Source organism: Emydura macquarii, unplaced genomic scaffold, assembly GCF_026122565.2.
Source record: "Emydura macquarii macquarii isolate MOO-44397 ecotype Brisbane River unplaced genomic scaffold, CSIRO-AGI_Emac_v2 contig_1551, whole genome shotgun sequence".
NCBI lineage: Eukaryota > Metazoa > Chordata > Testudines > Chelidae > Emydura > Emydura macquarii.
Window position 1 is genome coordinate 18843210 of NW_027131688.1, and position 24708 is coordinate 18867917.

At 41.8% G+C, this 24708-nt stretch overlaps 1 long non-coding RNA gene across 1 annotated transcript in view; it reads right to left on the reverse strand.

The window, feature by feature from the left end:
• Positions 1–24708, reverse strand: part of LOC137157732 (uncharacterized) — a 53782-nt gene that overhangs the window by 26275 nt on the left and 2799 nt on the right. The window contains exons 2-3 of the long non-coding RNA XR_010921218.1: positions 10005–10126; positions 4247–4387 (exon numbers count right to left, since the gene is read on the reverse strand). This is a non-coding gene — a long non-coding RNA (uncharacterized lncRNA). The remainder of the gene's footprint in view (positions 1–4246; positions 4388–10004; positions 10127–24708) is intronic.

Sequence of the window (24708 nt, forward strand, 5' to 3'; positions counted from 1 at the left end):
GCAGAATCTGGCCCTATATTATCAGAAAGTTGCCATGTAGACACTTTATTTGTAAGCTGTATCCCTTTCCCTTCCAAAGCACCATTTTAGTCAAGTAGATATGGGTTGAGCAACTACCATGTATTGTGGCTGCTGTGGGAAATAATGCATATTTCTAAAAATTCAGGGATCAATTTTTTTCCTATTAAAAAAAAAAATAGACACTAGAAAGTTCAGTACCAAAAAACCATACACTTGATGTTAAAGCAACAGTAGGCAAGAAATTCAGAGTTAACACTGTCACTCAGTTCCTTCTGTAACTCACGTCATCATCATTATTCTTTCCTACCTTTCCTTCTGTTTGACTCAGACTTGCGGTTACTGTTTAAATGCATTTATTTAATTTAATTGTGAACTGCTCCTTCCTGAGTGAAGCAGATAAAAACCAAGCAGATTGCTGATCTTTAAAGTCTTTGATCACTATCAGGAGGATGTGGCTATTTCCCCCCTCTTTCCTTCTTTAAAATAAATTGTAGGGGCTTACTGAGAGAATCAAATGGAGCTAACAGGCTTCGGCCCTTTAATTAGAGCAGCAGGGTGGAAGTAAATAAACTGACTTCTTCCTTTATGACCTTCGATTTCTGATGGGGACAAGCTACTCTGGAGAAATGTTTTAATAACCAAGTTCCTTACTGGAGGAAAAAAGGTTTTATCTTCCAGCTACAGTACAGTAGTTTGCTCCTAAACCAGACCCCGCTTACTTATCAAAAACCTCTGTCGCTAAAACAAATGTAGGGTGAGCTACAAAAGGTTAGTTACTTTTATTTAGGTCCATTTCAGCTGAAATGGGTGCAGGACACTCAGGACTACACCCGTCCAGTCACCCTTTTTAATCGTATGGATTACTGTCATCTATACTTTGCCTTCTCAAAGTCAACGTAATTGAGTACAATTCTTTTTTGGAGAATATTCAGGGCAGATATATTTGTGTTAAGTGGAAGTAATACTCCTATCTGCAATGTCTACTGCAATCTGCACTCTATTTTAATAAATAACCTATCAAAAGAGACTATTAGGTGACTACAACATGAAAAAGCTATCAGCAGATGAAAACTTAGAGATAGATTCTACACTGATATAAGTCAGCATAGCTCCATTGATGTCAGTACACCTATGTTGATCTACACTATCGGAGGTTCTGGCCTTTTATTTCAGGAGTGGGGTTTATTGGCTGTGCAGCATTAAAAAAATTCTGGAGATGAGAACACAACATTAGTTTAAGAAAATAGGGCTAGAACCTCAAAAGGTGTAAACTGGTGTAGCTCCATTGATGTCAACCAGCCAAGTCACATTAGCTTTGAATCTAGCCCATAAAAATAGATCTTAAGGCATCAGACAGTGCCAGTGAAAAGTCAATGGGCCAGACCCTCAGCTAGTGTAAATCATCATAGCTCTACTGACTCCAGTGGAGCCCTGCTGATTTAAACCAGCTGATGATCTAGCCCGATGTTTTCTGCCACATAAATCCTGACCTAGGATTCATTTTCAGAGGCCAGTTTTAACATTCATTTTTGGATAGTTTGAACATATTAAGCAAACTGCATCTTTTTAACAATGTTGTGCTAGACTAAATATTAGAGCTGTATTTCTCGCCAATGCTCTCCAAGACACAGTCCAGATTGTGTGTGTGGAAACTCAATCCCAATCTCCTCTCAGAAAACAGAAGGGAAAAGAAAATCCCCTGAAAGAGCTTCCTGTTGCTTCATAGCTTGTTCCCATACAGAGAAGAGGCTAGCTGTAATTTATCCCTTTCATGCCTTCTTATTGCAAATGTGTGAGCTGCACTCTCCTTTTATTCTCACCTTTTTATTATTTATATTTCATCAGGAAGAGCTTTCTTGCTCCACAGGACTGTGTAAGCTACCTGAACTGCAGGAAGGTTTTCAGCATTTGAGACAATGCAATTTGTAAGACCAGAAAAGGTATTTATGCCATTTTTAGATAGGAGAAGCAGGCCTATTGTCTCACCCAATGTAACTCCAGTCATTTCAGGCTGAAAGAGGATGGTCTTGTGATTATGATACTAGCCTGTGACTTAAGAAACCTTGGCTCTATCATAGGCGTCCTCTGTAAAGCAAGTTACTTTATTTCTTTGCACCTCACTACCCTATCCATAGTAATACAGCCCCACTTTCCAGGGGGCTTATAAGGCTAAGCTCATTACTGTAACATTCTCTTCATATGTGATGGCTGAGGAGGGCCACAAAAATAGGCAGGATTCAACTATTCCCAAGCTATAGCAATGTAAATTAGGGGCCAATTTTCTTATAACTCTTTAGTTATTTACTAATTACACTAATTTAAAACCACTTGTACCTTTATGTTAATATACGCTTTATATGAAATAGCAAAATTAACTGGAAAAAACGCCAAATCCTTTAATTTGCCTACAAACAGATTTTAAATCCATGTATATAATTGGATTTAATTTAGACAGAGTCTTTTAGATCATCTTCCAAAAAGCACCAAACACTGAAATGCATTGCTGGCTGCTGCAAAACTATAACTGCAGAATCTAAGCGAAAGTGGTCCAGAAAAGGATGCCGGTAGGTGGCCCCTCCCAAAAAAAAATCCTCCTGCGTGAAAGAAATGCTTCTCTGATCAGAATTTTAAGGATTAGGATTATTTCTCTTAACAAAGTCCAAACACAAAATGAACACAAAGGGAACTGTAAAACAAACCAGGCAATGATCCCAAATACACTCTGTATCCTATGTCTGACGTACACTTTGTGTTCACCTTGGTAAAAATACAAGATCAAAAGGGTATAGCCAAAGGGTATAATTTTCTCCTCTTTTGTCTGATCCCAAAATGTTAAGTGCAGTTTCTTTCCCAGCAATCCCTATACAAAAGGATGAAATTAGCAGCAATGAACTTCAGTCTATTAAATGTCACCCCAAAATAGGTAATTATCACATGCACATTAAACTGATAGTAAAATGGAACCTTGTAAGGAGAGGACTATCTAATATATTACTGAATCTTAATTGGTGTAGCAATGAATCCTCTCAGAGCTACAATTCAAAGACTTCCAAATTTCACAAGTAGATTATGCTAAATATGGATGACAGGAATATGCCAAAAGAACACTGCAAAAATCCACCGTATACTCAAATATGTGAAAAATATACTTGAGCAGAAAGAGTTAGCAGTGCTGCCACACCTCATGGTTTGAGTATAGATTCTATGTGGATCACTTGGCAGAACTGCCGTGTGACTTGCTGGTTGACCAGTTCCTTTAGGGCCAGATTAAATTTATCCCTGAGCCCCATCTCCTTACCTGTTGACAGTCCAGCGATGGAACACTAGAGTGACTCCAGACTAGATCACACATTTACCTTGCAGAGTAAGAATGAATGTGAGTGGAATAAATATTAGCAATGGGCCTCACTGACAAAGTTCAGTTCCAGAACTAGATCCGAACTTTCCCAGAGCTCATGACTGTTTGGAATAAACCAAAGCACTAAATACATTAGAGAAAGTGGGTCAAGCCACACATGATTATGATTGGATCTTTCCTAAAGTTCAAGGAATGTTCACAACTAGGTCGAGGAGGATTGATTTGGATCCGTCTCTAACAGCTATGTAACTGAACATCTCTCTTCCTGGGAATTAATTCAACCAATTCATTTTCTAGAAACATAATAAAAATATGTAGTCAATAAAAGTGTGACAGTGAAAAAGAGACTTCTGCAGTGAAGTCAGTCCACACTAAAAAATCCAAACCTTAATGGATAATTAAATGGGTACATTTCCTTCTTTTTTAAATGGATTGCTGCTAGGTTTTTACAGGGATCATAAGAATGGCTGCATTCAAGTTACATGAACAATAGTCATGAGGGAGCTGTGAAAATTAGGTAGCAAAGGAGGAAAAAAGTGTTCTAGTCCAGACAGGGCAAAGCCGGAAATTGTGTCACATTGCATTATGTCAACTCTTACAGTTACAGAATTGGCTGGGACATTTTGTACCAAAACCAAAGTAAATATGTTTTTGTTTATACATCATTTAACAATTGAGGACATCTCTGACCAATAAAGGTGTAGACACTTGAGACTAGATGCAAAACTAGAATATTTTAAATAAATTGTACAGATCAGCCCCTCCTACTGATCATCATCTTCCCCTCCCCTAAACTACGGAAATTGACATTTTCTGGGAATAAAGAATGTCATCCTGTTGGAATTTCAGAATTCGAGGGAAAATTACCTCCTGATGACGAAAAGACAGCAATAAACATCTGAAGAGACTTCTTTTTAAATATCCACAGTTAAATCCTCCATGATTTTAAGGTCACGTTATGTCACCGATCTGTGCATGTAAATCTCCACTGAAACCAATGGGAAAGTCCTGAATAAAAATAGATAGTAGAATATAGCCTTTCTAGCAAGGTTATGAATAATTTCCACATACCTTACATGAACTCAGCAGTTTCTTTGATGCTCAATACCCAAAAGCTGTTGCTTGTAAAATTATTCTCCAAAGCCTTCAGTTTTCTGCTTAGCCATGAATTTTCCTCAACAAGTGCCTGTGAGAGCACCTCCAGCCCCTCATTTTTAGCAAAAAACAAATCTCCTTGCCTATTCACTGCAGATTCTTACGTAAAGACCCACAGGAGACTTCTTGCTTGATAATTTGTGGGGTATGGTTAACTATTTAATGCTCCTCCATAGCTCCCTCCAACAGCAAGTGTGAAATCCTGGGCCCACACTCCCTCCCATCTGCTCGAGACCACGTGATGCTTAGAAACTGATCCTGGACCGATACTGGTCTTGCAAACATTGGTTTCTATGAGCTTCTAAGCTTTGCAGTTGTTCTTCAGAATCTGCAACATACCACATGGACTGGTTCACCTGGGAAAGGACTTGTCCAGTACCCCACCTTTGATTCTGCTTGGGGATAGTAGTGGCAGCAGCCTTGAGCAAGGCCACTATGGGGACGGGACAGCACATGCTTTTTTTGTGCTTAAAGTAGTACATTTGTAGGAGTTAAAATAGAAAGCAATTCGCCGCACAGTGTGCTGGCAAGGCAAGTGGTGGCTTCTACCAACATGCTGCCAAGGAAAAGTTTACCCACTAAAGCTTTTAAGCTGAAAGGTTTCCTTGCACCAGCATGTTGGCAGGTACGTTGCAGCATTTGAAAGTTGAAATTTTTCAGTGCCAGTTAGCGCTGAGGAACGTATTTTTAATTGGGTTTTTTTTCTCCCTGCTGCCTTACTCATGACTGTACTTATTGCTACATTTGAAAAGGTTTCAAGTGCATGAATCATTCCAGTGTAAAGCTAGATGACCAAAAAAAAAAAAAAAAAAAAAAAAAAGTTTTTTTTGGATGTGCAAAAGGACTAATTTCTAAAGAATGGAAGCTTCAAGTACATTTAATCAATTACCTGACATTTACAAGGGAAACATCTACTCTGGCCAGGCAGCAATCACTAAAATTTTAAGACAAATTAATATTATGTATATTACTGTAGCAGCCAACACCACTACACCATTGTGGTGGGCACTGTATAAATGTACTGAAACATTCTTTGCCCAGAAGAGTTTACCGTCCTAATAGGCAAGACAGAGAGAGGGTGGGAGGGCAAATGGGGTGAAATGACTTCCAAAGTTCCTTTAGCCGGTCAACGGCAGTGACAGGAATAGAAGCCAGGTATCTTACATGTCAGTTCAGTGGCTAGGGTAGCATGCTGCCTCTCAGATATCTTTTCTTGTTCTAATTTAGAGAAGAGAACAATAAGATTTATAATGGAACCAGGGTGCACTATTTTACTCCCAACACCAGCTACAAGTAACTATCGCAGAAGGCTCCTGTAAGCCAATGGCCAGATACACCAGCCAGGAAAGGCAGAATGACCTTCACACTACATTTTGGCTGTTTCCTCAGGGCCAACTTTGTTATCACAAATTGATGCACAGCAACACAAAGTACCTGATCCCAGCCACCAGAGGCCTTTCCAGTTTTTAGCAACCAGGAGGGCAGAGGACACAACTTTCCCCCTGGGTAGCCTTTCCTGGCTCTCTGAAGTCTTGCCTCTGCCCTCACCTTCTCAAGATTAAGCCAGTGCTTTCCTTTATATAGTCGCCAACATGTGGTCCCATTACACTTGGTCAGCTGACCCTGCTTCACCAGCTGACCACTCTCCATCATACTGGACATGACAACCCCCAGCAACCCCCCGAATAGAGAGGCTATATACCTGTAGCAGAGCACGGGCCCTCCCTATGCTTATAGGCCAGCGGTCTGTTACAATTTATTGTAATCTTAACTAGGGAGGGATGACATTCTCCCCCCTTCCCAGCTCTGTTACTGATAAGCTATGGGATTCTGGATAAAACTAAGACAAAAAGAACCCTACATCATCTTACCCATCTGTAAATTGATATAACACTACAGGGGCGTTGCACTTTTTTAAAACTTTGAGAGACTCAGCTAAGTATTACCTGAAATAGTAGGGCCGGATTCTTGTATTACACTAAGGTTCTGCAACACTACATGAGTAGTGTCAATATATTTCACTCCCGTTTTAAGGCCAGAGCAGTGTAGAGATCCTAGTGTAAACAAGGAACTGGCCAGTAATATTTAGCCATGGCTAAAACTAGAATACGAGAAGCCCTTGCTCACACACCAGGCTCAGTGCTGACACATGAAATCAAAGGGACTGCTGCTATTGACTTCAATGAGAGCAGGTTTAGCCCACTCAACCAACATCATTACCTCATAGTTTAGGACCTTTGCAAACGGTTATTTCCTGCAAATTGGTCTTGAGCTCTCTGCACTGCAAGAAACTCACTCCCCACAAAGTTAGTTCTCTGTGCCCTTTAGATTAGTGAAATTGCAGATTTGTTCTCATTATAAGAAATAAACTGATTAGCAGATGGCAATTCATTTTTCCCCCCTGTCAACTCTAATGTAATACAAATGGAAATCTTATTTAAATGAATGTTCAGAGCTCCCACAAAAAAATCAAAATTCCTGTACATTAAGTACATTTTTGCAAATGAGGTGAATTCATCTTTAAAAAAGGCCGTTTATTTTTATTTTTGACTGTTGGATTGCATACAGCATATTTACAATATATTGACCTGCTGGTTTAAAACAAATAGGATTGAAAATTAACTCAGGCATTAGATTCACACACTTCATTAGTTGGGTTTTATGCACTGAATAGTGATTCTTCAGGCCGTTTAAGTGCCATTTTGTTGTCATCTTTGTTTCAGCTCAATATCTTTATCATCATGCCAAGCCACGTTCTGCCATGTGTTCAAAGAGGACAAAAAATCAAAGCCTGAAGGAATATTCTTTCCATCAGCCACAGTATCTTCAATGCTTCTAAGTCCCAATCTTTTGCCTTGCAACTTTTAGTGGAATGTATGTTTGAGATGCCGTAGGAATTACAGCTTCTATTTCAAGATTCAGAGGTGAAAGAACTTGGCAAAATGGATAGCCCAGCATTCTGGAAGGTAGTGTAATCCAGTGAATAGGACAGTGGGGACTACAAGGCAGGAGACATTGGTTCAATTGCTGACTTACTGGGAGACTCTGGATATGCCGTTTCTATCTTGTTTCCCCTCCCGCCTTTTGTCCACCTTGTCTATTTAGATTGCAAACTTTGGTACAGCAACCATCTCTCACTATGCATTTGTACAGGGCCTAGCACAATGGGGCTTCATCTTTGATAGGCCTCATCTTTGATGGGGCCCTCTAGGCACTTCTGAAACACAAAAATATTAAAAAACCTGGCTCGACAAGGCAATAGTCTTATGGTGGCACTATATCATTAAGACTGCATCAGCATCTCCAAAAGATATTCGGTTTCTCTGGATATTTAATTTACAGATGGGCCTGCACGTGGCCAGAGGGGACTGAGCAGCAGGTCTGGATTCAGGGTCAGCACCAAAAAGCTTTGGTACCCCACACCATCTTGAACTCTTCTCTTTAGGCCTCGCCTGTGCTCGGACCATTTTACACCCTTTGTGCCTCAATGCCAATCTCAGCATTGTCAGTATTAAAACTGTCAACAGGTTTAAAGCCTTTTGTTTTCTTAAGTCCCAACCTTAACATCAGTTACATTGTTTTGTGTATTAATATAAATATTGGAGAAACAATGTTCGGTGCATCGTGCCTGAAAAGTGCACAAAAGTTAATTGCTAGGACTGAAACTGGGATTCATATAAATCTCTAGTGTTTGCTGTGAGCTAGAGTTCAAATGGCTCTCATCCAAAATGCTTTACTAACTAGCTTATGTCAATAAGCAAAGTCTCAGTAATTCAATCTCAATTATTTTATATATTAGCTCAACAAAGGGACTCAGCAACTTTTCTCTGAGAACTAAAACACGGGGAGTAGGAAATACTGCATCAGCTTGTGGGCTAAGAATTACATAAAAGGACTTAATTCAGTACTGAAACATGCTCCAAGGATGACCAAAATTGCCGTGCTCCTGGTTATTCTACTAAAATGATGATGGGACATAAAGTCAAGTCCACATTCCCAACAGGACCAGGAATCAGCCACTACACTTCCTCCCCCCCCCGTCCCATGTTGCCGTGTTCATCCCCACACAACCAGCAAAGTGGGAAAATCAGAGGGGCAGGAAGGGATTGTCTATCATATCCCTTAATCTATCTCATACCTCCCCAAAGTCCAACAGAGAAGCAGCAGCAAGATACAGAAGATACACCTGCCCAGATCCAAGTACAGGAAGCATACAGGAGCTCTCCACAGCTCTCCCAGGAGATACGGGCACATGCAGGTGCAACTCAGAAAATACCCATGTATGCTGCCTACCCAGAAGCCCTGACAGAAGCAAAAAGACCCAAGCAATCATCTGAGATATGAGGTATTGCACAGATCAGTACCCACCTACAGGTCAAAACGGATCATTTACAGACAAATGCAGGTCAAACCAATCTCTGTAACCAGAGGGTCATAATGACCAGGTGGTGGCAGAGTCTCCAGACTCATTCTGTGGCCATGGAGCATGTCAGTCTCTTTCATGCAGGTGATGTACTAAGAGTGTGTAACTGTGTGCTTCCTACAGGCAACACTGCACATAGACATAAATTGGGCAGCAGGGGTACCGCAACAGGTATCACTGGGTAAGGCAACAGCAACATTACACAGTGACATCCATGACACGTTCACTGAAGAGTGGAAGTTTGTTCATATGGAGTACCATCCAGCCAAATTACCCAGAAGGCATGTGCTGCATGATGATGCTGCATTTCTCTCATTATCTTGTCTTAATTGTCTGCTTCCAACACCAGTGGCTGGCTCCCCAGTCATCATATGCCAAAGGATTTGCCATTCCCCATCAGCAAATATACAGTCCCCTAGCCTTTCCCACAGCTGCCTTCCAGATCTCCTCTTAGTTGTAGAATCAGATCCAGCTGATTTTCTACTTTTCTCCATACCTAATGGTCTGTGCAGCTGCAAGTTTGACTTGTTTACTCTCCAATAACAAACTGGGTCCTGCTCCTAGGAATAACTGGAAATAATGGAATAAAATGGATTTGTCTTATTAGCTAAACACAGTCTTTACAGCATGAACATTTATAAGTGGATCCATTTTCACCCAGACAGTCAGTGATAACTGACTGACGTTTTACGATGCAATTTATAAAAACATGTACCATACTGTATGGTACCATTGGAGCCCAGTCCTGGGCCTGGAAGATTATGTGACATGAGATCTCCAGGCACACTGTGATAGAGGGAAGTAGGTAGAGGGAGAGAAGACAGTTCCCAGTCATTTCCCCTCTCACTGAGAAAAGAAAATTGTGATGTTCAAACTCGTTTTTGGTCTCTCTCACTTCTCCACCCTGTCTGGCTGGATACACAAAGTTCCTTAAACTTCCCTGGAGTTTATATAGCCTACTGGGATGTACATGCCCAAAAGGCTGCATAAGTTCTCCTTGGGATTTGATCCAAAGAGGAAAAAAAGTTAAAGATTTTAAAATCATACCTATTGAATATGTAATGACTGGAAGGGATTCGGCACAGCACAAGTTCAGAGAAACTTCTACAGTTGTTAATCTCTTCTTAAGCAGCACAGGGCTCTGATAAGCCAGTTCCTGTTTCCTAAGACTGGAAGTAAACAATAAGTAAGTGTTTGAAACAGAATATTCACAGTGAGAGGGTCCGAGTTTATATCCCCTTGCCAGTGATCACTCGATTTCCTAACACAGGAAATTCTGCATTCTTTCTCTACTTCCAGTATATTTGTAGGGGGATTTTTAACATCAACCCACATGCATATTATTCCACTTGCATGCATTACAAAATTTGCTTGAGCATATGAAACAGATAGCAACTTGTTGGACTGAGTAATAGTAATAATCCATCTAATCATAGTCAGTTCAGCTGCAGGTTGCTTATGGGCATCTTTTAATTTCAAGACTAAATAGGCAAGATCAGAGCAGTTATTTAACAAAAGAATGCTCATAAAACCACCCTTAGTTATACGCACACAGGGCTCACCTATTTTACAGCAGCCTCTGATCTGGGAGTGTGTTGTTTTAATAAAAGTTTAATAGATATGTTCCCTTGGTGCATAAGAAGAGCTAAATTGGCTGTTGGGTTTAGATGGCTTTGGGAACTGACGAGGGAGAACTCCGTGGACCAAGTTCTGCCTGATAGAAGCAACTCCCATTGATAGCAATGGCCCCAAAAATGAATTTTGTCCAAGATTCAGGGATCCTAAATGGTGGAAGTGACAGAATCAGTCCCTCTATGATGTGGTGCCTTAGTAATTGATTGGAAGAATGGTAGTAGCCATTGTTTAAGGTATAGGTTCTCCACATGGAGGTTGCAAACAGACATCAGGAAGCCAGGACAATCAGACTGCTAATTAGGACAGGGGTTCCTGACTAAATAAAGGGGTGGAGTATGGAAAAGGTTGAAACATTCTTGCATTCTTGCTTAAGCCATTCTTGCATTTCAGAAAACAGCATGAAGGAACCTGGAAAGTTTTCCCCAGAGGTTTTAGTTTTAAAGACTGGAACATGTGAAAGATATGGGAAATAACTCCAATGACGGAAAACTGGATTAATCTACAAGGCGGGGGAAATAGAAGCAATGACTGTAGGTTTATATCGCCTTTGAGCCCAAGTGCCTAATCAATATAAATAACTCAGCAGTGTTATAATATCCTCTGTACTGATGGATCATCTATAAATATAGACTGTAGTTGTTCCTGATGTCCCTCAAAAGCTCTCCAAAGAATCAAGCACCTGTACTATCTCCAGTACAAATCTGTACACATTTCCTAAGGAAGGAGCAGTCTTCATCACAGGCAATGATACTGCGGCTGAGTGATCAGGAACTGTAACAGCTAATGGGAGACATGCTGATAGTGGAAAAAGAATCAGGAACAGATCCTTAACATTTGGCTCTTGCAAACGTTTAAGATAAACACCTGAAATTCAAAAAGGACAATAATGCATGTTACACAAAGGGGAGTTCTGCCTGAAGAGCTGACAGGATCAGGTCCAGAAGCACATGCATATTTCTACTTCAGAACCCAAATTTCTGATTGAAATTCTACATATTTTTGTTTTTAAACACATCAGCTTTGTTGTTGTTCCTTCCACTACTCAGTTCCTGCATAGGCCAAGGCCAGTTTTCCAAAGTGACTGGCCAGATTCACAAAAGTGCTTTTAAAAAAGAGATCAGGCCACATTATAGGAGTGCCTAAACATCAATTTAGGCCTAACTTTAACACCCTGTAGGAAGGCGCTGTGGCCTCCCCTGGAGACAGAGCCCGAGTTTGGGCGCGAGCAGCCTGAATGGACCCAATCAGGCCCAGCAGCTAGGTCTGCCCGGCAACAAGGGAACCGGGCCGTGATAGGACCGCCCGGCCAGCCCAATCAGCGGCAGCGGGGCAGAGCCTCCACAGGAAGGGGCGGTATAAAAGCCCGGCCCCAGAGCTCAGTCAGGGAGAGACTGCTGCTGGAGACAGATGAGAAAAAGTGGTCCAGGGACAGCCATAGCTTGTGGCTGAGTCTGAGGCCTAGTTGGTGTGTTGCGGCGGGAGCCCTGCCAACACAGTGGCAACCGCTTTTGCCACTGCTAGGGCCCTCGTCTGGGATGCAGTGGAGACGGGTGGGCCTGTGTCCCCCTCTCCTCCCCCTTTTCCTAGTCACCCTGAAGAGAGCCTCCTGCTCCAGAAAGCGAACCCACTGCTGGCTGACTCGCTCACCCTGCCTGAGGGCCAGAGCGCTAAACTATTTGCTCAAGATTAATCGACTTCTGGCTTGCCAAAAGCGAACTGTTTCCCCTGTGTAGGAGGTGCTGTGGCCTCCTCCGGAGACAGAGCCTGAAGGAGGACCCCAGGAACCGGGCCAGCGAGGGCAACCTGGTAACACACCCTTTTAAAAAAGCTTCTTGGTCTATTTGCCAGTGTGACTCCATAATCGGTGTTACGCAACAGCCTGTCTATACAGTATTGGGTAGAAAATGCTTAACTACAATACCATGGTTAGACATATTTAACTAAAATTCTTTTAAGACCCATAAGCAACTAGCAATTGAATTGACTGTGATAGGAGGATTATTACCAAGCCTTAAGGGGGGAAACTAGTATCTCAATGATCAATAGGAATGTTCCTATCAACTCTGTCCTTTGATATTGAGCTCCAATTTTGATATTACAGCACCGTTATTGCATTATGTTTTATATACCACCCTTCACTCAGTGACGTCAACAACGTTTATAAAATTTAACAAAGTCTCAGGACAAATTCTCTGCTTGTGTAAGTGGACAAAAAAGCTCTTGGAAGTCATTAGAGATGAGCTAGTTTACCCCACCATTTGTCCCTCTGACTCGGACCCTATGATAATGCTCCTTCCCACAATAATCTCATTAAATATAGGGGAGTGGGAAATGTTGGGCACATTGCTAAGAATTTTGTTAATGATGAAAGTTAATGCTTTGAGATTTAAACCAGTTGAACCCCTTTGAGGGATTTTGGAAAAAAAAAAAAACCAGAAACATGGCCAGCGCTCCAGGATGACCTCATGGCACAGAAAAGCTCTGCAGCATCGGCATTTACAGCCTGAAATCTCTGTAGCACTACCACACCTTAATCGGCCCTGTGCAATTTCAAAAGCCTAAAGGGAAAAATCTCTGAAATGATATCTTTACCCCTTTGCGGCCTGCACGAGCAAGCTGAAAACCTCCAAAAGTGTAGGAGATGAGTTCAAAGGAAGTCTCAGAAGTTACTGAAAGTTACAAATGCTGAAAGATTGTCAAACCCAAGATGCTTCCATGAAATATTTCAGGTACTATGAATCAGCAATTTCCAACAAAGTTCTGTTTTGGCAGAAAATTGCCAACCAGCTTCACACACACATATTGCCAGTACTATTGCACTTGTGCTTGCTCTCAGCAAGAATCACTACTGCTGCATCCTGGGTCCAGTAACTTCAATACCTAGATGGACAGAACATGTTGATGTTTCACCTCCACTGCTACAATTGTTCTTCAAAGCAAAGCATAGTCCCACAATGCCCCTGATATGTGTCTAGTGTCAAAGTTCTGTACTCCATAGCACACAAAGGATACTTCCCTTGTCAAAATTAAGCACATGTATTTCATGCATATAGGGCCCAATTCCCCTCTCATGCGGGTATAACTCCATTAATTCCTGGGGATGGCGAACAGAAAGGTAGATACCCATAATGCAATGCTACTGCATCAGTTACAATGAGTGCACTCTTCTTGCTTCTTACTGGATCCAGAGCTTGCCAAGCCAATTTGTGGCAACCTCATCAGCGAAATGGAGAGCCCTCAAATCACGATCAAATCTGGTCAGAGGGCAGTTGTCAGTGATGTGTGACATTGTTGTCTTTGGCCACAGCCTCATGTGAGATCCTTCTGTAACCCTTCTGCCAGACCGAGTTGGCAGCAGCAAGGGCCGGGTTCTATATCTAGGGGTCCCTGTCAATGGTACAACACCAAACTGGCTCGAGCCCCAACCCAGTCACCTGGGAAATTACACACTATCCCCTGGGCGCCCCCCAAAGGGCAATACTTCCCCTCTCGCAAACACAGAGTCTGAGTGTAGAAAAACCTTTTAATAGCAAAAGAAAGGTAACCGCACTGGTTTGTGATAACAGTGCAAACAGAGTTCATGAACTCCATGAGCCAAACCCATCCCAGAGTACAAGGCGTGTCCTTTGCCTCTCCCTTCCTTCTTCCCCCTGTACTGACTGGAGTAGTTGCAATGTCTACCTCTTGGGTGTGGCTCCACCCCCTATGCTGCTCCTGTCCAACACAGGCTTGACCAGGCCCCCTCTGCTGCTGTCTCCTGCTGCCTTCGGGCCTCGCTGAGTCCCTGACCACTGGCAGTGACCACGCCTGTTTCCCACTGACACCAACAGTGCCAGCCCCTCTGCCAATCGCTGACCGCACCGTCCCTGACAGTGCCGGCTTCTCTGCCAACCACAGCAGGCTGGCACTGACCATACCAGCCTCCCACCAGAGTTGCCTGGTGCTCACTCAGCTCTGTTAGTTGTCAAGCAAGGTTTCCCAGATCCTCTACTGGTTCAGCTCTTAGATTTCAGCTCATGGGTAAACCTTCTGCTGATATACAGGCAATGTCCCTGCTTTCAAGAAACAAAAGACTCCAAGATGAATCATTAATTCTACATTTTAACGAGAGAGAGAGAGAGAGAGAGAGAGAGAGAGAGAGAGAGAGAGAGAGAGAGAGAGAGAGAGAGAGAGAGACACACACTCCATGCCTGGGGGCAGCCCTTTGCCAGTGCCAGTGCAATCCCAATAGGAGACTGCTCCACCTCCCCCTGTTCCCAGGCTGGAACATCTGTCTGCCACCCTTGTGGAGCTCTATTTAATTTAGGGTGCAGATTCTATCATAACAGACTAAGCACAGTTTTGCTGACATCTGTTCATGCAATTGAAGGACAACATTTCATTACCCCAGCAGTTAACACAAAAGTGGTTTGTAGCCCCAAACCAGCCCTGCTAACCATTTCCCATTATGCTCAGCACCTAGGTAAGTTATGCTAAATACTTAATTGTACTCATGCAGATACAAAGCCCATGCAAATAAAGTGCCCCCCTTTCAGCTGCTGAGCAGGGAGAGTGCCTTTGAGACACTCAGACCTGGCTTACACGTCTGTTGGCCCTGGTAGGAAGGCTGACTTCACATTGACCCTGGCCCATTCAAAATTTGTTCAGAAGGACTCCATGAGCGGTGTGGCAAATCAAAGCCGGGAACACACATAGTCAGGTCAGTTATAAGAGACTGCTTTCTGGCATTGACTGCAGACCTTTCTTCATGCCACATCAACATCACCCAGAAATCTGGACAGGGCAGGTGAGCCCACAATGGGCTCCTTGACAATAAGCATGCTCTTGGGTGGACAAAGATGTCTGTATATAGTGGTAGGCTCAGGTTTGCCCTAATCTTCTCAGCCATTCTGGCTGTAGCATCCTCACGACAGATGTGTCAGGGAGTGGTGTTGCTCAACACAGGGAGTCATGATACTGTTGTGGATCCAGTCACACCAGTTCTAATGTGAGAGATCTATCTAGAGTTACTGAGGTAAACTGGATGGGATTTGTGTTTCAAGCAGTGTCCTTTGAGGTAGATATTCAGTTCAGACAAACACAGCATAATCAGCAAATGAGTGCTGGGTGTGAACATGTTGCAATGGGTGCAACTAGAACAGGATAGCTAGTATGGATGCCCTGTGCCATCACAATCTACACCAGATCAATTGCACCATCACAAATGCCCATTGTTCAGTTCTTTAGGGTAATGCTTACTCAGGAGGACATTGACACAATGCGCACAAATGCAGAATAAAGGGGGAAGAAACAAAGTATGACAATTCTTTACACTATCTCATATCTTAGATTCACTGGGGGAGGCACATCTCTCCATGGTTCTACAAAGAGAAGCTTTTTGGACTTGGATTTTAGATAATTTGACACCAAAAGGATGGGCTGGAATGGTCTGAAATTGGTTTTGGTCTCATACGCCCTATAGCTTGACACATGTAATGCTCCATTAGAATTATACTGTATTCTCTTTCTCAGCATGACTTGCTTCTCTGTATCTTACCTTATAGTACATCCTATTGATCTCAGTCTTGCTCTGAAATTCTCAGGACTTTTGAAGTACAAATTGTAAACCTTTTCATATAATCAGTTATCTGAAACTCACCATACATGCTGGAAGCTCCCCTTTCCCTCCCCATTTTGAAAGCAAAATCCTGGAATTAATAGGAAAGACCCTTGGGTCAAGCGTTAAACAAGAGAAAGAAACAATGAATGGTTGGCTTTTCAAGTCTCTCCCCATAGTCTACATATTCCACTACAGCTCTCCAAGCAAGTACGTACTAGTAGTCCATCATAAGGGAGTTACATTTATTCACATATTTAGTCTACAGGACAAGCAAAGTTGCACTAAACAGAGGCTGCTAATAGAACATTATGCCTGTTTCCCCAAGCACTCCATTTGCCATAATGTAAAAGGCAGACACCCTATAGATAAGTCAATCATGAGGAAAAAGTGTAGCCCTGGTTCTCAATTTCCATAAATCTAAGGACTGAAAATTAAAGACCCCATGACATCTACAACCATCCACTACAGTCTGTGGAAAAGGTATTCTGATTTTCTCAAGGATGTATTAAGATCTTTTCAAGAGATGGAAGTGTTTGTGGAAGCTAAAATATTAACATCCTCCAAAGAAATCATATTTATGTAAGTTGGCAAAAGATGGACTTTTCTGTACTCACCATTGACATCTCATGGGAAAATAATTCCTTTAAAGGGAAATTGCACCTATTTTGCTCACCACCATGATCTGATAGTTGATGAGGTAAGAATTAATAAACCATGTATGCAAGAGCTGACCCCAATGCACAACTATGCGGAGGCTGCTTTGGGCTTCCCAAATGACCCAAAAGCAGCCTTAAAATTGGAGGAACGGATCCTCTGCGGAGATAAAAATCAGTGTAACTCCACTGATTTCAATGGAGCTATAGTGGCTTATACCAGCTGAGGAGATGGTCCAGAGTATTCCACCCACAGAGTATTCCACAAGGAGATCCTCTAGTGGAGGGCTAGTGCCCCAATGCAGGGGGCAAGTCTGGGGTGTCCTTGCACCCCAATAATCCCTGACTGCTGTGACTGTTCCTTGGAGCCATTCACAGCTGATGCAAGTTAAAGCAGAACTCACCCTGCTTTAATTTATTCCTGGGGACTGGCACAAGATCAGGGGAGCACAAAAGTGACTTAAAGCCATCTCTGCATTCCCTCCATCCCAAAGTCAGATATTTGAGCATTTGAATTTAAAATTTAATTTTCGCTATTGAAGTTAAACCATTCACATATGTTGGGAAGTGAACACAACAGGGTCATGAACACGGTCTCATCAAGCTTCATTTTTTTAATTTGAACAAATACCAACAGAGCGCTTTGTTCATTTTTGCTCAGCCCTGTGGATGACAAGTTTTGGGTGTGTGCCTACCTGTAAATGTGGATGCATGAGCAAACACACTTTTCCAGCTAACATTTCTAAGGCTTGGTCCAATAGTTCCATTTAATATCTGAAGTCTATTTGAAGCAGGATTCTGTTCCTGGTAAAAATAATGACTATGCTGTATGGATGAACATCAGTTTATAGATCCAAATTCCCCTGGAGAATATCATATAAAAGCACATTTCTATCTGCATTTCTAGTGCACCCATAACCATAGATTCTAAGCACTACAACATCTCTGTGCTGGATTTTATATTTGAATCTGAAAGATGCATACAATGACGTAGGCAGACAGCTCTTGCAGATTACATAGAGAAGGAGTCTCATGAGTCTTGTTTATGTCAAGCTCATGGAATGAACTGTGCATGTCAAATGATTTACTGATGCAGTATTTGGCTAATACAACAGCATCTGATTATGATGGTATTTAGATGAAAGCTAGTTGCAGTTTAGTCCAGACAAGACAGAGGGGATGCTAGCTAGCTGAGGGAAGTAACAAGAGGAGGGAGAAGAAACATCTAGTGGTTTTGTTGGACTCTTAGCTGCTTTTAGATGACATGGTATCAGTGCTGACCGCCAGTAGTGCTATTTTCCATCTATGACTGGCTAGGAAAAGAATGAAACTGCTCCTTTTGGGCCTCCCCAAAGCTACTTAACCCATGGTGACCTCATGACTGGATGGCTGCAACATGCTGTTCATGGGGCTACCTTTGAAGGTGACTCAGAAACTCCAGCTAGCTGCCAAGTTGTGGCTCACAGACCATCCTGTCTTCCAGCTCATTTTCAGCTGTAATTCAAAGCAATGGTTTAAATCTAGGAATTCTCTTGTGGTTTGGTTATATATTTAACTGCATAATAAGAGACTCAGTAATAGCTGATGCTAATTACAATAAATACCAATTAGTTAGTATTTTAGTCTTATTTTATCAGTAGCTTATGTAGGCAGAGGCGGTATGGTCTAGTGGAGAAGGCCCTCGCCTGGGACACAGGAGATCTGAATTGTATTCCCAGTGCTCCAGCTGATCTTAGGCAAGTCAATTCACCTCTATTTCCTCTCCCACCCTTTGCCTATTTAGCTTGTTAACTTTAGCTGCCTCTTGCTATATGTTTGCAAGGACCTAGCACAACAGGACCCCACTCTCTGGTTCTTTGGTTCTACTCTAGTAGAAATAATAGTATTCATTTGTTCTTAAATTCAGGTGATTGACATGCATACAGTTTTATGATAGGCTTATTGTACAAACGGATGAATTAAACAGTTTCCAGCAAGTGCAGGTGACTCAGCCTAAAACAGATGTGTAAAGGCTACAACTGTCCACTTTTGCTCATACCATCCCTCACTTTCATTATGTTTGAGAATAGGTGTGTTAGACACAAGTAGCAGACTTAAGTTGCTTTGAGAAAGGTTGTTGAACCTTGAAAAAGCAATAATTTAAAGTAGAAAACTGCCTCTAGTCTCTCCAACACCTTGACTATTTCAATCTTTGGAGCTATGCAGGTCAGAGATCATAACTGTGCCTTGAAAGATTATTAAGTCAGTATTAAAGTAGGATGGAGACTTTACTGTGGTCTCTTTGAACACAAACAAGGTTACTTTTCTGCAAGTTACTGCTTACAAACAGGCAAGTCAGAAATGCCAATTTTAGTTAGGATCTTGATTTTCAAGCCCATGTCACAATGTATTCAGAATGAGAAATGATTCTTACCGCATGCACTTGCGGATTGCTGAACTGAGGAGACTAAGGGAGATACCGTTCTTTTCTAAGAAGTGGTGGAAATATTAGATTCTTTTGCTGGGAACATTAAGGGCACCACTGATTTAGGAAGCAATATTGTTGTACCCTTGATTGTGTGTGTGAAAACAAGCAGTTTTTGCAGGCTGAAAACCGAAATCAGTTTTGCTGTGGAAATGGCAACATTCAGCTGTGAAATTGATGGAGTCCATGCACTTCACCAGTTTTATCATGAAAGGCTGGGCTTGCTAATTACAGAAATATCAAAATGTTGCCCAATGTCAAATGCACAACTGGTATTTACAATAGGTTTGCGGGGGTCTTTTTTTGCAGCTCACCAATGCATTTTTATGGGTGCTCAGACCCTTTGGTGATAATATCATCATCAACACTATTCTTACATTTTGCATGACTCTGACTTTGGGAGAGTAAATCAGAATTTAGTTACATTTTGTAGGTTTGTATATAAAAGTTTTGTACATCAACTATCAAATGAAGATTACCGTGCAAAATAACTAAAAGACTCTTCTTTCTAGAAATAACTAAATATGTAAATAAACAATTAGCCCCTTTCTACAGAGAAATTAGGTTGATCAATTAAGTCTACAGCAGAAAAACTTGAATTACTCTGATTAGTCTCAGCTACTTAAATTCAGAAACAGATGCCCCACTTTGCTAGTCTAGTGATTAAAGTCTGCCTTCACAAAAAAAATTGGATTATGCATACTTAAGACAATACCTAGCATTTTTTCCCCCACAGCAGATGGTCTAAACAATTAGTGACTTTTTTAAATAATTGTAACTACAACTCATCTGAAGCTAGGATATGGTTGGGTCAGAGTTATCATGAACACTCAAAACAGTATGGAAACCACTTATGAACCTTAGAAAACTAGTTTTCTACTCATTTTAGGACTGGTCAGACAGAACTAAATTGTCATTTGCCCTACACACCGGTTCAGGGGAGTGACAGAAAATAAGGTGCCCCCTTATCTCCCTGGCTGGCCTACCAATATAGCAAAGAGCAGCATAGGAGATATAGAAGAACATCATCCACATAGGTGCTACTTCCTTCTCTGTGCAGGTGGGCAGAGGCCAGAAGTGAGTGGAACCTTGGTCCACTCTCCTAATGCTCTGGTCTATCGTTTCTCAACCTGTGGTACACATACCCCTGTATGTGAGACACAGGCAGGGGGTTATGTGGCGAAAAATCCAGTGAAGGGAAGCAGGCGGCAGCCACCCACTTCCTGCCCAGTCCCAGAACGGAAAATTGAGTGTTGGAGTACTTATTAAAATTTTCAGACGTTAGGGGGTACTTGCTACTTAAAAGGTTGAGAAACACGGCTCTGGTCAGTGCAACTGAGCCAGAAGCAAGGGGGAATAATCTGTGCCATGTGTAGAGTTTGAGCACATTACTTCCCCTGGAGCAAGGGAGGAACCAGGGATCACTGTGACTCGAACACAAAATACATTACTTTGTCTGCCCCTAAAGCAGCACAACTAGCCCTTACTCAGATCCTTAACTGGTGTAAATTAGCTTACCCCTTTTAAAGTCAATGGAACTACACCAGTTTACACCAGCTGAGGATTTGGCAAATGTTTAGCAGCCTTATTCACCACTGGTGATTTCACTGCCATTCTACTAAGTAGATACTAAGGCCCTGATTCAGCAAAGCACTGACTCATGTTTAAATAAATTAAGAAGGTGTTTAAGCACACTTCCAAAATAGGGATGTTTTCCTGAACTGGGGTCTAAGGGCCAAATTCTGTTATCATTACTATCAGTATCTATTTGGACTAACTCCATTAACTTTAGTGTAGTTGCTTCAAATGTACACTATCGTAACAGATCAGAATCTGACCCTAAATGGGGTCATGATAAGAAAATATCATGACAGAGCTATTTTGGATAATTATTACCCTCAACAAAAAAACAAACAAACAACATCCTAGTTTCTTCATTGCTTATTCGTACTAGTTTGAGACGGAGTTATTTACCAACTTTCCTAGCGTATAGAACCACCATTTCATCTTCTAAACAACCATTTCACATTTTAAATCAGAAGTTTCTTGAATCATGCTCAGATACACATCTGTTGTTTTATTGCATATTTCTCTGATTTACTAACATCCTAAGCATTGAGTATTGAAAGAGAAGGATTAAAAGTAATACTTCTCCATATTCATTTCACTGTCTGCTGCATCATTTTTCATACTCTCTGCCTCATTTGTTCAGAAACACTGCAGATTTCAAAGTAGGATTCTACAAGACATTGACAGAGGGAGATAACATGGGAGAGAAAAATATAGCTACTCTGAACTAGGGACTGGTGTAAATCACAGGTAACTACACTGAGATCAATAGGCTTGCACCAGTATAAAATTGGTATAAGCAAGAAAAGAATCAGGCCATGATATTGCTGCATCTTATTTGCATTTTTTTTAATCTAATTTATACACACATTGCCATGGTAGAGCTCCCGCAGGCTGGCCTCTCACTAGGCTGTTGTGTTTGGCACCCACCTCACTGGACCCTCTGTACTGTTTAAGTATCTGCTGTCTGAATGGAGTCCAGGCATTGCCCCAGCTATGGTCTCAATTCACACGCTGGGGTGCAGATACTCTGTCTAGCACACTTTGAGAGCTGAGACCCCCACAGTCCAATTGCTAGCCCCTGCTGATTCCTCTGGCTCCCTGTAGTTTAAGAACACCCTCTGTCAGAATCTGACCTGTATTTCGAGTTTAACTCTACAGGGAAATACAATAGGTGAAGCAAACAGACACACAGAGGGCACAGGATTCTAAATACCCTCGCTCTTTACTTAGGTAGCACAAGCAATACATCAATCTAGACCAAATACTAAACACACTTCTATGCATTTCCCTGGCTCATTTTCCTTACCACTCTGGAGAGTGCTTGGAGCTTAGGGCAGCATCCTCTGGGGGCATCCAGGTTTCCGATCCTGCATGTGGTTTCTCTTCCAAATCATGGATTCTCTCCCTCCCTCCTCCCAGACAACTTTCTTTCACCTTGGCTGGTCCTGCAGCTAAACAGACTTGCCCCCAAATCCCCTGCTACAAAATCATGCCCCTTTCACCTGTCCAAGATTCCAGTGAGTCCCTAGATTATATACATCCTGCCACCAACACCTGGTTTCTTTGTTCTCCACCCCTCAAGCCCCATGCAGAGAAACTTGGTCAAACTGGTTTCCACAGGTTTCAGCCAACCCATTGTTCCAAGGTGTTTCCAAGTGAGTAGGTGACCATTTAAGGTCTAATTACCATTGTACTTAGTCTGGTAGGTACCTGCTACAGCCCCTATCAGCAAATATATACACAGAAATACAGCAGTTTCATAACATCAACCAGAATTATGAAATTGTACATAAACAGATTCCCCAAATCACCACATAACATTTCCTGGCAATTATATGTGACCATGTGTTCTTGTGAAGTGGTGTCTGAGTTTATCAGCTGAGTAGGGTTATGTGTGGTCAGTACTTGGATGGGAGACCCTCAAGGTACATCTTTCTGCTGTTGAAACTAATCTTAATAATTTAATACAAGAGATATTTTGTTCTGCACCAATTTTCCATTATGGTGTTAGGGTGCTGCTAAAGGGGCTATATTATACATAACATGCAAAATCAACATCCTGGCTACTGCTAGTCATTAAGATTAGAACTGGTTGGGAACTTTCCATTTAAATGTGGTTTCATGAGAAAATGCCAATTTGTCAAACCCAAAATGTTTCCCAGAAACACAATGAACTTTCGACCATGTATCAGGATTGCCAAAACAAAAACTTTACAGAATTTCTGGTTCACAAGAAATTTTGGGGCAAAAAGTGGGTTTTGTTCTGAATTGGAACTTCACAACAAATTTCAGTGTTCTGAAATTTGGCTAAGTGGAAATTCCAAGTTTTGGCCAGCTCTGAGTAGGACCTCATTGCACATTCTGCAAGAGTTGATGCAGCCCCATTGTCCTAACCAGAATCCAGACTCAGGGAATGTGACATGGCCCAAATTCCCTCTGTTCTGTCAACTGGTTGCCATATTCTCCTGCACATCCTGTTCTAACAAATCATGTAGTGTTTCTGTGAGTTGTTAAGTAATTGCCCTGGTTTACCTCAGATGTGATTGCATTTCAGTGGAGAGTGAAGTGTTCCCTATATATTCCCAGCACCTTCAACCCCCACAATTCCCTTCTCCCCCACAAGCACTGATTTACTGATGCTTCATTAATATTTCTACAGCACTTTGAGAAACATTGATGAAAGGCAGTACCAGAAATCAAAGAATTATTATTAATTAACAAACTATCCATTCTTTGTGGAGTATTGACAAGGAGAAATGAAAGTTTTTTAATCAGAACTACGCTGCTCACATAGCAGGTCATAGCATAGCTGATGCAAAAATCAGTCTTGTTCTACTGATGCCAATGAAGTTTTGCTGATTTACAGCATTTGAAAGATTGTCCAGAAAGTCTTTACAAAATGAAAAGCAATGGCCTGTGTGAATTTGGGAGGAGCTTTTCTGGGATGCCTCATGTTCTTTCCCCTCTCTTTTCAAGCCCCAGTGTCATAGAGACCATGCTTTAGTCTGCCCTTGTCTGAACCTACCAGTGCTTTTTGGAATCAGCTAGGAAGAGTCGCTCAAGATAAACACAGATGCAGTGTCCCCAGCCTTTGCTAGGCCAGAAAATTCAGGATCAACTTGAACTACCCCTTTTAATATCTTATTAAGGTAGCAGTTGGAGGGCCCAGTAAAAACGAAGGCCCCACTGTGTAAGGCACTGCACAAACATGGTGAGAAACAGGACAGACCCTAAAGAGCTTAGAGTAAGGGTGGCAGGGGAGACAAAGGTGAAAGTGAAAGTGCGAGAGGAAAAGTGACCTACCCGAGGTTCACACAGAAGGTCAGTGGCAGAGTTGGTCATGTCTCATGATTGCCAGTGTACTACCCTAATCTGCTAGATGAATCTGTCTTGTATGGCTGCTTCTATTAATAGCTTTCAAATGGTTTTGGGGGTAATGGTAAATTTGCAAAGCAAATAACTAATAGCCATGGGCTTTATTTTCCCACAACTGTCCTACAATTTTCCCATCAAGGAATTATGAAAGAGCCCAGGGCATGTTTGATACACCCAGTATAAGACCAAACTATTGCTGAGTTTTTATTCAGAGGCCTCTGGACAGGTTTCAAGTTTTGACAAGCACATAATAATACAAGGGTACCCTGTTTGCCAACGACTGAGCATATATTTCCCATCTCATTGATTCAATGCAGATCTCAGAAAAGTCAAAATCAATGGTAAGGAAATAAGAACAATAGTGATTCATCTCTAGATGTGAAATGAACCAACCCTTGCAGATCATTAGGTACAGCAAGTAATCACCATGCTGTCAGCATTGCCAAGACATTT